Source organism: Lissotriton helveticus, chromosome 2_1 (assembly GCF_964261635.1).
Source record: "Lissotriton helveticus chromosome 2_1, aLisHel1.1, whole genome shotgun sequence".
In the NCBI taxonomy this organism is placed as follows: domain Eukaryota; kingdom Metazoa; phylum Chordata; class Amphibia; order Caudata; family Salamandridae; genus Lissotriton; species Lissotriton helveticus.
In genome coordinates, this window is record NC_136059.1 from 1,373,080,089 (window position 1) to 1,373,092,762 (window position 12,674).

General features: G+C 38.1%; 1 protein-coding gene across 1 annotated transcript in view; it reads left to right on the forward strand.

The window, feature by feature from the left end:
- IGFBPL1 (insulin like growth factor binding protein like 1) overlaps positions 1-11,936 on the forward strand; it is a 182,240-nt gene extending 170,304 nt beyond the window's left edge. Inside the window, exon 5 of the mRNA XM_078677519.1 lies at positions 11,479-11,936. The gene's annotated coding sequence lies outside the window, so the exon portion shown is untranslated. The remainder of the gene's footprint in view (positions 1-11,478) is intronic.
- Positions 11,937-12,674: the final 738 nt, after the last annotated feature.

Genomic DNA, 12,674 nt, shown 5'->3' on the forward strand with positions numbered 1-12,674 from the left:
CTGACTAAGGAAATTACATCTGTACCACTTTCTTCAGATCAGTCCTAACCACAGGATGCTTGAATTAACAATTTAAACTCCATATAAAAGGAAGCTAATTTATATCTGAAATATAAAAAATTAGTCATGCCCTTGGATCTGATTGGATTACAAGCACGGTACTGAAAAGGTTATGAGCATCATAATCTGAATTGTACCAACTTCTCTCTACTTTTATAGTTCTCGATGAAACTTGGTCAGGTTCTGTCATTTACTCTAGTGTCCTGACCAGTTGGCAATAGAAAGGCCAAGAATCCCTTGGGAGCACCTAGGTTTCCATGTGAGGACAAGTACCTTACATCATATGTTTGTGCAGTGGTATCATCCACTGCACACAGCAGTAGCCAACTGCCTTATTTATGGACTTCTATGCACCCTCTAACTCTCTAAAGGTTTTCTTCTTGATTGCAAAAATGTTAAACTTTATTTATTATTGACAGTCTCTTATACCTAATTCCAAATTCCAAACCCATACTCAAATTCAACTTGGAACTGAGGGGCAGCTTACTAGAAACATTTGCTGGTTCCACTGCTCCTCTTATATCTACCAAATCTACCTCGAGTCTTAGGTGTCATATGGATCTTTGCACCTAAAGTACTTACATTTCATGTTAAAGTGCTCCACACTGCTGACTAGTTGTCTGGACCCCATGGAGACATGACGACTGCCCTGCAATGCCAGTTGGGTGCTTTGGCAGGATTCTGCGACAAAAATCACTTAGCAATTAATACCTCTCAAACCCAAGTGGTTGTATTTAGTAGAAGGTGGGTTCTGTCCATGAGACATTTGGGGACAGCTGATCTGACTGTCTCCCAATACCATTATTTGGGCCTTTATTTACATGTAAGTTGTTCTGGGGCCCACATTGGGAAATTGCAAAGAGCAAGCCTTTTGAATGTATGGCCACACTGGTCAGTTTTAGCTGACTTTATTAGGGTTTACTAATAGACCTCTCTGTTAAAACTCCAACCATCTGTGAGTATCATGTGACGGTGCTGAACATTACATCTAGGTACTTGTTTCTAGGGAAAATGGTGAAACACTGCTTCATTACTCGCAATCAACTTGGTTAGTGAGGCCGAATGTAAAAGAACTCCATTAAATCAGGTTAAATTTAAGTAATTTAATATAAATAAATGTACAGCACAGCAACATGCACAACAGCTCTCCAGAGCAACACAGTGCAACTGATTGTCTGGAGTCTAACATTCTATAGAAGTGTTCCAATGGAATTAGAACATACAACAAATAATAACAAATAAGTGCAACCTAGGTATTGCAAATGTAACATAGCTCCCTTATATAAAATAAATGACACAAGTAAGGAAAAAAAACCAAGAAAGATAAATGTAAAAAAACTATCTAACATAATCTACCAATTTAACAGGTAACAATCTTTAACGTGTAGAGTTCTTGACCCTATTGGCCACCGAATCATCTTGTACATAAGTGGTATCAGAATAACTTGGGTGGACATTATGAGAAGTATTTGGAACAATTATATTACAATCCAAATCAACATTTTTGTCATTGGTTGAAATGATATTGGTCTTAAAACTTTCAGGACACTTAGAAACCCGTCTGATGTTCCACAACTTACCATCTTGAGTTATAATAGAGTTTCTAAAAATCCTAGTGATTTTGATGGGTTTATAGAATTTAATCACACACTTACCCAATAAGCCAAGTTTGTTTAATTCTCACCCATTCTCCTACTCTAAAGTTATGTTGCTTGGTATTCCATTTTTTGTCATACCAAAGTGTGTACTTCTCTTGTTTTTCCTTTACTCTTAAACTAGTATTAACTTTATTAAAATCATTCCTTATGTTATTTCCACATTTTTCTTTGAGCCACCATGGACAAATATTTGAAGCTGGATCCCTGCCCTTCAAAAGGCAGAATGGACTAACTGCTGTAATAGAATGTGGTGTAATTCTATACATCCACAATCTCTCCCTGAATGAATTTTCCTAAACTTCTCTTTCCTTAATCACTTCAGAAATGTAACCCTTCAATACCTGATTGAAGCGTTCCACCTGGCCATTTTCATGTGCATACAGGGATGTAGTAATGTGTTTTATACTGTGACATTTAAGATATTCCTCCATATCATTAGAAATCAGTTGAACTCCATTATCTGTAACAATTGTTGAGGGACAACCTTCCCTTGAAAAAACTTCCTTGAAAAACTCCAACACTTTATTGGTAGTGGCCATTGGAACCAATTTAACTTCTGGCCATTTTGAATGATAGTCCACCAAAACTAAAGCATATCGTGAATCTAATGGTAAATTAACCCCTTCCAGGCTCATGACGAGCTGGGCTCGTCATGAAGTAGCCTGCTGCTACACTGATGACGAGCCCAGCTCGTCATGTTGTATGGCATTAACGATTTCTCAGCACAGCAGGGGAATATGCTGAGCAGCCATGGGGTTAAGAAATGGACCAGATGTATCAAATGCCAGTTTCTTCCAAGGTTCCTGTGGCCAATCCACACTTTTAAGAGGAGGAACATTGACCTTCAGCATTTTATCACTTGAAGTGCAATGCTCACATTCTCTAACTACACGGTCTGCCATGCGATTCATTCCTGGCCACCAAAACTAACTTTTAATTAAGCGTTTCATAGAAGACATACCTGGATGGGAATTATTCTCTAATTTAAGAATAATTTCTTGCACACCAACAGGTGGCACACACTTTCCACTATTATAAATGAAATCCCAATCCAACTTTAACTCATCTGATACTTTAAAATGGGCATAAGTTCTTCAGAAATATGATTCCTCTTGGGCCAACCTCCACCATATATCTCTTGACCACTTGCCATAAGACATAATTTTTTTCACTGTCTTTCCATGTTTCCTCTGATACATCTGAAAAGGCACCAATCACCACATCCTGAATTGTGGTTACAATATCGCACGGATGACGTGACAAACAGTCAGCTGTAACATTTTTCTTCCCTGGTACAAATTCCGTTTTGAAACAATATTCCTGTAATCTTGACGTTAACCTAGCAATTCTTGCAGTAGAATTCCAACCAACCACCAGGTGAAAGAATATTTACCAAAGGTTTATGATCTGTCCTGAAAATAAAAGTGGTTCCCCAAATGTAATTCATGTAATGCTCTATAGCCCACACACATGCTAGCAACTCCTTTTCTATAACTGCATTACGCCTTTCAGTTTTTATTCAAAGTTCTTGATGCAAAACACACATTCCATTCTTCATTTCCACTTTTGTGTGACAGAACACCACCAATACTATATAGACTTGCATCAGCCGTGATAATGCATTGTTTCTGCATGCAAAATGGCCTGAGGGTGGGTGTGTTCACAATATCCTGTTTGATTTCATTAAATGCATCTTGTTGCAGTTCCGTCCATACAAATAAAGCATTGTGTCTTAACAGCCTTCTCAAAGGTTCCATTATTGTAGCAAAGTTTGTCACAAACTTAGAATAATATTAACACATGCCTGCAAAAGATAGTAATTGCTCTTTGTTCTTCGGAGCTGGAGAATTTAGTATACCTTCAACATTAGATTTTTTTGGTACAACTCCATCACCAGTTAGAGTATGACCTAAATATTCTACACTTTTCTTAAACATTTTACATATGTGAGCTTTCAGAGTTAAACCATTTTTTTTAACCTATAACATACTTCAGACAAATGTTTTAGATGATCCTGATAATTTTCTGAAGAAATTAAAATATCGTCCTGAAAACATTTGACGAAATTATCAATGTCCCTGAAAATGTTAAACATGATTCTGATGCAGCTGAGGCCAAGCCAAAGGTCATTCTTGTGTACTGATATAACCCCTGTGGAGTTTATGAATGCTGTTAAGATTTTCGAATCATCTGTCAAAGGAACCTGATGATATGCCGATCTCAAGTCTAATGTAGAAAAAACGTTGGCCCCCTCTAACATAGAAACCACCTCATTTATGTTTGGTAATGGGTGACAGTCCACAATAATTCCAGAATTTAAGGCTCTTAAATCCACACACAGTCTCAATTTTTAATCCGGTTTTCGGACCAAAACTACTGGCGAAACCCATTCAGACGAGTTGATTGGGTCAATAATGCCTCTGTTACAAGTTCTGTTAACATTTCCTTGAACTCCTGCCTTACATTAATCGGTACCGGTCTTATTTTTTGGCTAACTGATATAACATTAGCTTTAAGTTTGATTTGAAGAGAGTAGTCTTTAAGGTTTCCCAAAGAATCAGTAAAACTTCTTTGAATGTGTCTTTTACAAATCTCTCCATGCCCTCACCACCTGTAACTGAAATGTAACTAGTACCTAACGATTCATCCAAAATCACGGGATCCTTAAGTCTGGGATTCAACATTATTCCCAGTTTCCAATGATCCCTCTAACCAAGTACATTTATACCTTTCACAGCAATATACAGATGTATATTTGCAATTTTTTTCTTAAAATGCAACAGTGTTTCAAAATAACCCACCATGTCAATGCCTGAACCATCATAGCTTACCGGATTTATGTCAGATGGATTAATTTTATCTATATAAAAAATTTGGCTAAGTTTTTCTTCAAAGTATTGTTTTGAAATTATAGTCCATGGTGATCCAGAGTCAGCCATGAGACTTAACTCCACATTTGATACTTGAACAATGCACATTGGGGAATTAGTAACAGGCATGTCTTTTGGATCCCCCACATTAGTTGGTTTTTCTAATGTATTTTCCATTCCTCCATTGTTTCCACTTTGTCCAGAACCCTCTATCATAGACAAAATCCTTGGACCATATTGCGTAGAATATTTTTTTTGATCTCTGCACATATTTGCAAAATATCCAACTCTTCCACAGTTTTTACACTCTCTTCTAACAGCTGGACATCCATTAAATAAAGACACATGGTTTTTATTGCCACACCTGTAGCAATATATATTTTTCCCATTTCTCTCAAATCTTTTTATTAGTATTGAAATTTAAATTTTGACTCGGAAAGGAATTTATATTATGTGTATCATTCTTTATCTCATCCTTACGTTTTACTGCACAAACCTCTTCAGTTTTTTAATTTTTATTACTAATATTCTTAACCGTATGCATCCATTTTTCTGTCTGGTTCAAATGCTTTTGCCGGTTAAATAGCCTCCGAAAGTTTAGGATCACCCATCACCCACAGTTGCTCCTGCGTTTTTTTACATCTGACATGCACTATTATTTGATCTCTTATCATTTCATCACAAATGTTACCAAAGTTACAATGTAGACTTAAGGTGCGTAAAGCGGTTAAAAAATCATCAAACAATTCATTCTCTTCTTGTATTCTGGTATAAGATTTAAACCTATTCAACGCAATATTACTTGTAGGTTTAAATCTTTTCTCCTTCCTAAGCAACGCTTCATTAACAGTAACAGATATTTGTGGTAAAGCTCTAAAGACCATCTGTCCTTCCGAAACAAGACAATGTAACAAAATACTTTTTTTCTTTCTGCTCCCATTCTTTCTCCATCTATAGCTTTCATGTAATTTATAAATTCTTCTTTCCATCTTGACCATGGTAGTGGTGGTTCCCCCTCACATTGTAAAAATTTAGCCGGTGGATCAAACTGCATTTTTAATAATAGTCTTTATCTGTAAATATGTCCTTTTCCTGTAAATTGTCGTACATTTATTTTTACATGTATTTAATAACTGGTATACTTGAGCACTTCAGTTTAATACCCCCCCTTTTTTTCACTGTGGATTGTATGTTGAAAATAGGTGTGACTTAATATTATTCCTTCAGTTCCAAAATATGAGTCGACGTGCCCCCTTTTTTAAAAAAAACAAATATTTGCCAACAAGTAATTTCATGTTAAAAGGCTTAATAACTTACTTGTATTCATCTTCCTTAAAATGTTCCAGATAAACGCTTTTAAATTTCAATAACACAGCATTAAAAGAAACCAATTGTTTCCCTTTCCAGCCAGCGACACGTTGCTAAGGCTGTATCTAAGAAAAACAAAATGGCTCCCACTGTCTTGTGTGCTTTCATCACTGTTACCCAGAGTGCACTGCGCGTCCCCCAGAATGCTTCAGTAGTCTTCCAGCATTCGATGCGCTAGCGAGAATCCAACATGAAGGAAAAGAATGGCGTCGAAGTTCCTGAATCCGGCTCTTGCCAACACGGAGCTCGTGAAGCTTCAGAGCCGAATTTCAAAAGATGCTTGCGCTTGTTGGCTGATAGGCACGTTTATTTCTTTTTAAAAATATCCAGCGTTGTACGCAAAGAAAAATAAATTATGAGTACAATACCTTCAGCAAATGATAGCGTTGGTTTCCAGTCTTACTCTTTGTTATTTCTTCCTTTTTTTTTAATAGAACGGTTACCTTCCTTTCGAAGTCGGTTGCCCAAATATGATCACAAACCAATCCTTTTGTAATGAAAGTCAGAATAATATTACATCCAGGTTCCTCTTGAAACATCCAGCATGTAATTCTTTTGTAGGTAGCAATTAAACGTTTTCTTCGTTTTTTTCTTTTGAATATAAATCTCCAAAATAATTCTTCCTTCAGTTCAAGAACACAACTCCTCTGTGCTGCTCTCCTTTGTTGTGAGAAGTGTTCTTTTCCCTTGTTGCCATTAAAAGAATTCCATTAAATCAAGTTAAATGTAAGTAATTTAATATAAATAAATTTTCAGCACAGCAACATGCACAATAGCTCGCCAAGTGCAACTGATTGTCTGGAGTCTAACATTCTATGGAAGTGTTCCAATGGAATTAGAACATACAACAAATAATAACACATGAATGCAACCTAGGTATTGCAAATGTAACATATGCTTAGAACTTGGGCTTGCCTCTACGAGGCATCTTTGTGAGTCCTGTAGTTACATTGTTTTGTAATTTACCTATGCACCTTAAATCTTCACTTGTGAAGGGCTTTCTTTCATGATTTGCCAGAACATGCTTTATTTGGATATCACCCATTCATAAACGTTTGCATAAGCTTTTTGAAAACTGTAAAATGAAGCTGTAAGTTATGACTTGACACCAGCTATCCACCTAAACAATGCAATGCTAAAAGTGCAGATGGCTGCTAAATCTGATTTGGAGCATGTAGAAATTGTTACACTTATTTTGATGTTGGTCACCCGACTTGGGACCTAAGGAGTACTTATCCATTACTCCCAATCTAGAGCTCAACAAGAGAAGATGTGCCTTCTCCTCATCTTCAGAAAAGAGCTCAGAATGTATCCATAAGGATTAGTTTTGTTAGCTTACCAGATATATACACAAATAGCAACATATATGGTCTTCTCATTTGTTATAAGTCTATGGTTGATTTTTCAAAAGAAAGCATGACAGACCAAGGAGCTCACTTAGGCCGTTACCTGCAATAAATATGTTCTGCCCTCAGAATCAAACAATGGAAAAACATATATGTATAACCCTCAAATAGATGGCCTCCTTGAAAGATACAAACAGATGAATGAATAGATGCTCCCGAAAATTCTTAGACCAGAGGAAAGTATTGTTTTGAAGCATTGATATTAATTGTATTGATATTACTTAGCACACAGTAGGATTAGTCACTTGAAACTCAGATTTGATAGCCTTCCTGAACTGGTTAGGTGTGCTTTGCAAGCAATGGAAGGAACGACCAGCATAACATCCCCTGGACAATAAATAACCTTTGAAAAGCGCCACTGTAAACGGTGGGTTTACGCTCCAGTATAACTGCCAACATTTGTGGAGAATCTTTTAAATTAATAAGATAATAAGGGGCTCAGCAGGTGTAGATTAGACAGAGAAGGTGTGAAAAAGATCAAAGATTCCTCCATGTCACCAGTTGGATCTCAAATTGCAGGGGCTTAGACCTTGCTTTTACCGACCCCAAAAGACTATCCAGGTTCTCCTTGTTCGTAATTCATAAATGAATTTTCCTTTTCCTTTGAAATATGGAGACCTATTTTCCTCTTTAGGTATGGTTGATATATGTATTTAATGCTCTTTTGTTTGTTTGAGGAGTTGCTGTCAGTGATAGTGATATATTTTTTGCTAGTCTAACCTACCAGTCTCTTGTTTAGTTTTTTTTTCAAGTGGCATCATCCTTTTAATATTTAAAGTCCTAGATTTAATATTGAAGACAATGTAGGGGCCATTGGTGAGTCAAGAATGTTGACTGCATGCTCATTTCAGGAAATTATTGGTGACTAGGATGGATTGCCTTTACTTTCTATTTGCTAACCATTATAAAGAACATCATTTTTTATCATGCGCTCCCCACTTTTTCCTGGTGGGTGTTATTGTCTTTAGAACTCTGGGCTATGAAACTGCATAATAGTGCCACAGTTCTTGTACTGTTTGCCCAAAAGATGCACTGTGCCAGCAGTGGTCCCCTGTTGAGGATGTCAGGGCTCCGCCCACCCAGTTTTCTAAGTTATGCGTATGGTAGTTGCGTGGAGCAATTACCATCCAGATAATTTCTTAACTTATAAATGAAATAAGAGCTTTAAATCTTGTGCTGGGTGCCGCCTTCAGTGTCTGACTACCTCTAGTCCATGCAAACACAAGTCAGGGAGCTAGGCACTATACCGAGAGGCTAGTGCTCATGCCCCAAATCTCATTTTCCATTTTAAAAAAAAAATCCTAAGCAGGTTAAAGACTGACTTATTGCCAACCCTGGACTGCAATTTTCGGTGGTCTCAAGAGATCTCCCATGCATGTTGCGCAGCAGTGTCATATTTTCAAGCAGTCCTAGACGTCCATTGTCCCGATCAATCACGAACCGTGATTTTCAGTTGGTGCTTTGTGCTTTCTTGCACTTTTTGCCTTAAAATGTAAGACATCATGTCTCTGTTTCTCCTTACCCAATTGTAATTCAAATGGTGCCTTTTGCTAATTATAATTTCCATGATTTATCTAAATTATTTGTTGAATTTTTTTGTGTTGTTTTCTTGACTTTAAAATTGGTACTGCTCCAACATGCAGTCTGCTGCTTGTGCCATTGGTATCAAGTGTTGAGCAGAGTTTCTCTTAGAACTGTCTTGTAACCTAAGCACATTGCACTTAATAAGTTGTTATGTGTGCCCTGCCAATGAATAACCTATTTCCTGACATTAAAATAAGAAAACTCATTGACTTAATAAAACCGGCGACATTTTCCAAACAGCTACCCGCAGAGCCATGGGACATTCAGAAATATACTGAGTAGGCTGCCCTATAATTGAGAGAGACACTTCGTGAGAAACATAAGACCTGTTTTTCCAGGCAAACCCTGGGCCTGCCAAGCGAGCCATTTAAAGGTCAGCACTGGAGATTGCCTTCATAGCGCGGGAACACTCTGAATTGAGTAACCAGGTGCTTTATAAATCACCTAATTATTATTATTATTATTATTAGTGGCTTTAAGGTCTCACAAGAGACCAATTTATAATGCTTAGGGGTCTGATTACGATGTCGGACGGACCTGAGTCACTACATTTAACTTGTATTTCCATAGTTTTAGAAATCAAATACTTGATTTGTTTGGTTTCATTGTTCTTGCCACTCTCTAGAGAAGGGTATTCATTTCATTTTGGGGGTGATAAGGAGCTGCTTTAAGAAGCTGGTTAAAATACCAAACAAAGTGAAGGTGATTTTTCCCCTGGCTAGGCAACCAACTGATCTCTCATCTTCATACGAGTGGTTCACACACCGAAGTTATAGCACCAGTGCTTCCAAGGCATTATTGAAAATTATGTTCAGTAACTTTTACTCAAGTCAATAAATTTAGCAGCCAAGTATATGTTCAGCCAGTGCTTGGAAGGTCATAGTTCCCGCCACTCATTAGAGAAGAGCGTTTCTTTCATGTAGAACATCTGACGTGCTGCTTTCAGAAGCAGCGAATAATACCAAATACAGTCTAGACTGGTCTCACTGACTCAGTCAACCAATTGAACTCCTTCACGGTCAGAAGGAGCCCTGTAAACATTTCACAGGTGAGGTGTGCATCCTTTACTTATGGCATCAGTCCACCCAAAGCATTACGGGAGATGTAGTTCACACACACCAATACACACACTCTCTCGCTCTCCCTCTTGCATCTCAATCTCTGGGGGTTCTAAAGGGAAACAGTGAGAGGCACAGGACTGGAGTTATCTGCTTTAAGAGGAAAGAGGTATATTTAAATGTATTGAAAGTGATGTATCACAGGAGTGAGAGGGCCCCCCTCATCTCCTGCTGAGAATAAGGGCAACCTTCATAGAAAACTGACTGGAGGGGTGAGTGCTGCTTATACATGTGAAGTTCCTGACTCACTTTCTGCTCACATTGCACCCGCAATGTAGGAATAATATGACTGAACATATTTAGTTGATGTCCAGGGAATGGATCTGAGGGTTAGTCGGGTGTGTCTCCCACAGTAAGACTTGTTCATTCTCTTTCAAAACAGCACTTTGTTTGCACTGCTGTGACTCTTACCTTGTCTTGCATTTAACCACATTGACCCAGAGGTAAAGGATACATGCCTCTTAGTCCCTATATCAATATTTTGGAAGATGGCTGGTAACTTCAAATAGAAGACATGGATGACTGCATACACCTGTGCGAAAAGCAAGTGGCGCTTGCTCACTCCCACCACGTAATCTGTGGCGACATGTGTTCAATACCTCTGTCACGAGTTAGGTACCCAGACCAGTGAGTGGACTGTCAATACAATGTGTGGTATAAGTGCTGCATAGTTTGGGAGGCTAAGCAGTGGATCACTGAGCTAACAAGCACATATCAGGTGCATACAGGGAGGTGACCTGGTAAGAGCAACCGTTGTTTTCTTTAGCAATTGATCTGAGGAAGAGGTGGAACTATTATTGGATCACTGAGGCCTTTGCCGGGTGAAGCATTATGTCTGTGCATAGTCATGAGGCACGTGTGGGCACAGGTTCCTACTTTGCTCTCCTCAGCTTCCCGAACTCTACCTCTCCGTGTCTGCATACTGCTCACCCTGAGTCACAAGCTTCTGAGTGGGCGCAATGCTGCTTCATCCGATGCATGGATTGCTACTGTTGTGAAGGGTCCCCTCTCGTGCTTGAATGCTCTGGACGCTTCACTTGGCCCAAGACTCAGTGGTGGGAACTTGTATTGAGGAGAGAAAGTGGGTGCTTTCTACAGTACTCAGGAGAGAAGGCAGGTACTTTTTACAGTACTCAGGTGAGAAGGCAGGTACTTTCTACAGTACTCTTGTGGCTCGAAGACAGAAGTACTCAAAAGAGGCAGGCTTCAAAGGTACTGGATTGTTGCCATTTATATCAATTTAGATGGAATGAATTTTAACCAAATGAATGATGAGATGGTTTATGACCCAAAAAAGCCAGAGCTCAAAATGTTAACCAGTTGTGGTCATTTTCTATCATTAGTTATCCTATGGCAGTTCCAAACAGTGCATTTGTATCTCTAATATCCCTATATCTGTCTTCTATTTCTCTAGGGTGAGTACATTTTTCAAAGCGGACCCCAGGACTATCCAAGGGAGTGGAGCACAAGCTGGGAAACAGCCGTCAGTGACTGTCGCCTGCACTGCTCCTGAATGCAATAAAAAGTAGAGCCTAGTTTTATATGGTTGTAATAAACACTTTTGTACATTTGTCTGCTTTTCTAAAAACTAGATCAAAATAAAATGCCAATGTTTGAATAGTTGTAGGACCCAGCCCTGAGCAATGAATCTTAGCAAGGTATCTGTCTGTTACCTTCTGAATCATATCTGCAGGGCTGCATTATATGCTTTTGTACCATTTTCTATGCTGACACTTCTTCAAAATGGAATGTTTGAATCATTACCTAACGCAAAAAGTTGATTTTGAATTGTGATTTATGATTAATTATGTTGTGGTGTATCTAAAATGTCAAAAATTGTATGAGTTTAATAAATAAAATAAAATAAATTCACTTTAAAGTAATTGAGTATGTATGATACAGGTAGCTGGCTTTTTGTGGTTTTCACTAAGCAACTGGAGAGGATTCTCAAGCGTAACATTTTCTATGAAACCTCAATATATATTTTTGAATCCTCATTTAACGGAAATTAGTCTGCTTTAAAAGGGTTTTTATTTTTATACTTACAGTGAGAGTTAGCAGTGGTCCCCTGGACTGCTGCATACTTCCCAGAAACTACCCAAAATCACAAAGGGAAAGGGGTCTTTTCCCTTTGTCTTTTCAGTTACCACTCCAGCTTGGGATCTGCAACTTTTCACTGGTTTGCGATCTCTATTACTTTCGCAAACCATTGATACAAATGGATAGGAATTGCAACTTGAAAGGGACACCTACAGCATGCTCTTTCCAAATTACGATTCGTAATCCATTTCTAAATCCATTTTAGGAGTCAGTAAAATTTTGGTGATGCCAAAAATGGGATTAGTGCATAGTACAAAACTTTTTAGGAATCTCAAACCCACAACATTAGCGAATTCCACAGTTTACTACTTCTAAAATGTTACATACAGCTGGCCCTATGTTGGGTACATTGCTAAACACTCTTCCTTATTATACTCACTTTGATCATTCCTGAAAGCTATAAACACCTATCAATAGCTAAAAACCTCAAGTGCCGTAAATAAATGTAGTGGTCAACTGGAATTTCTAGAAGGAAGCTCATATTTCTCATTAATGGTTTTGGAAGGTTGT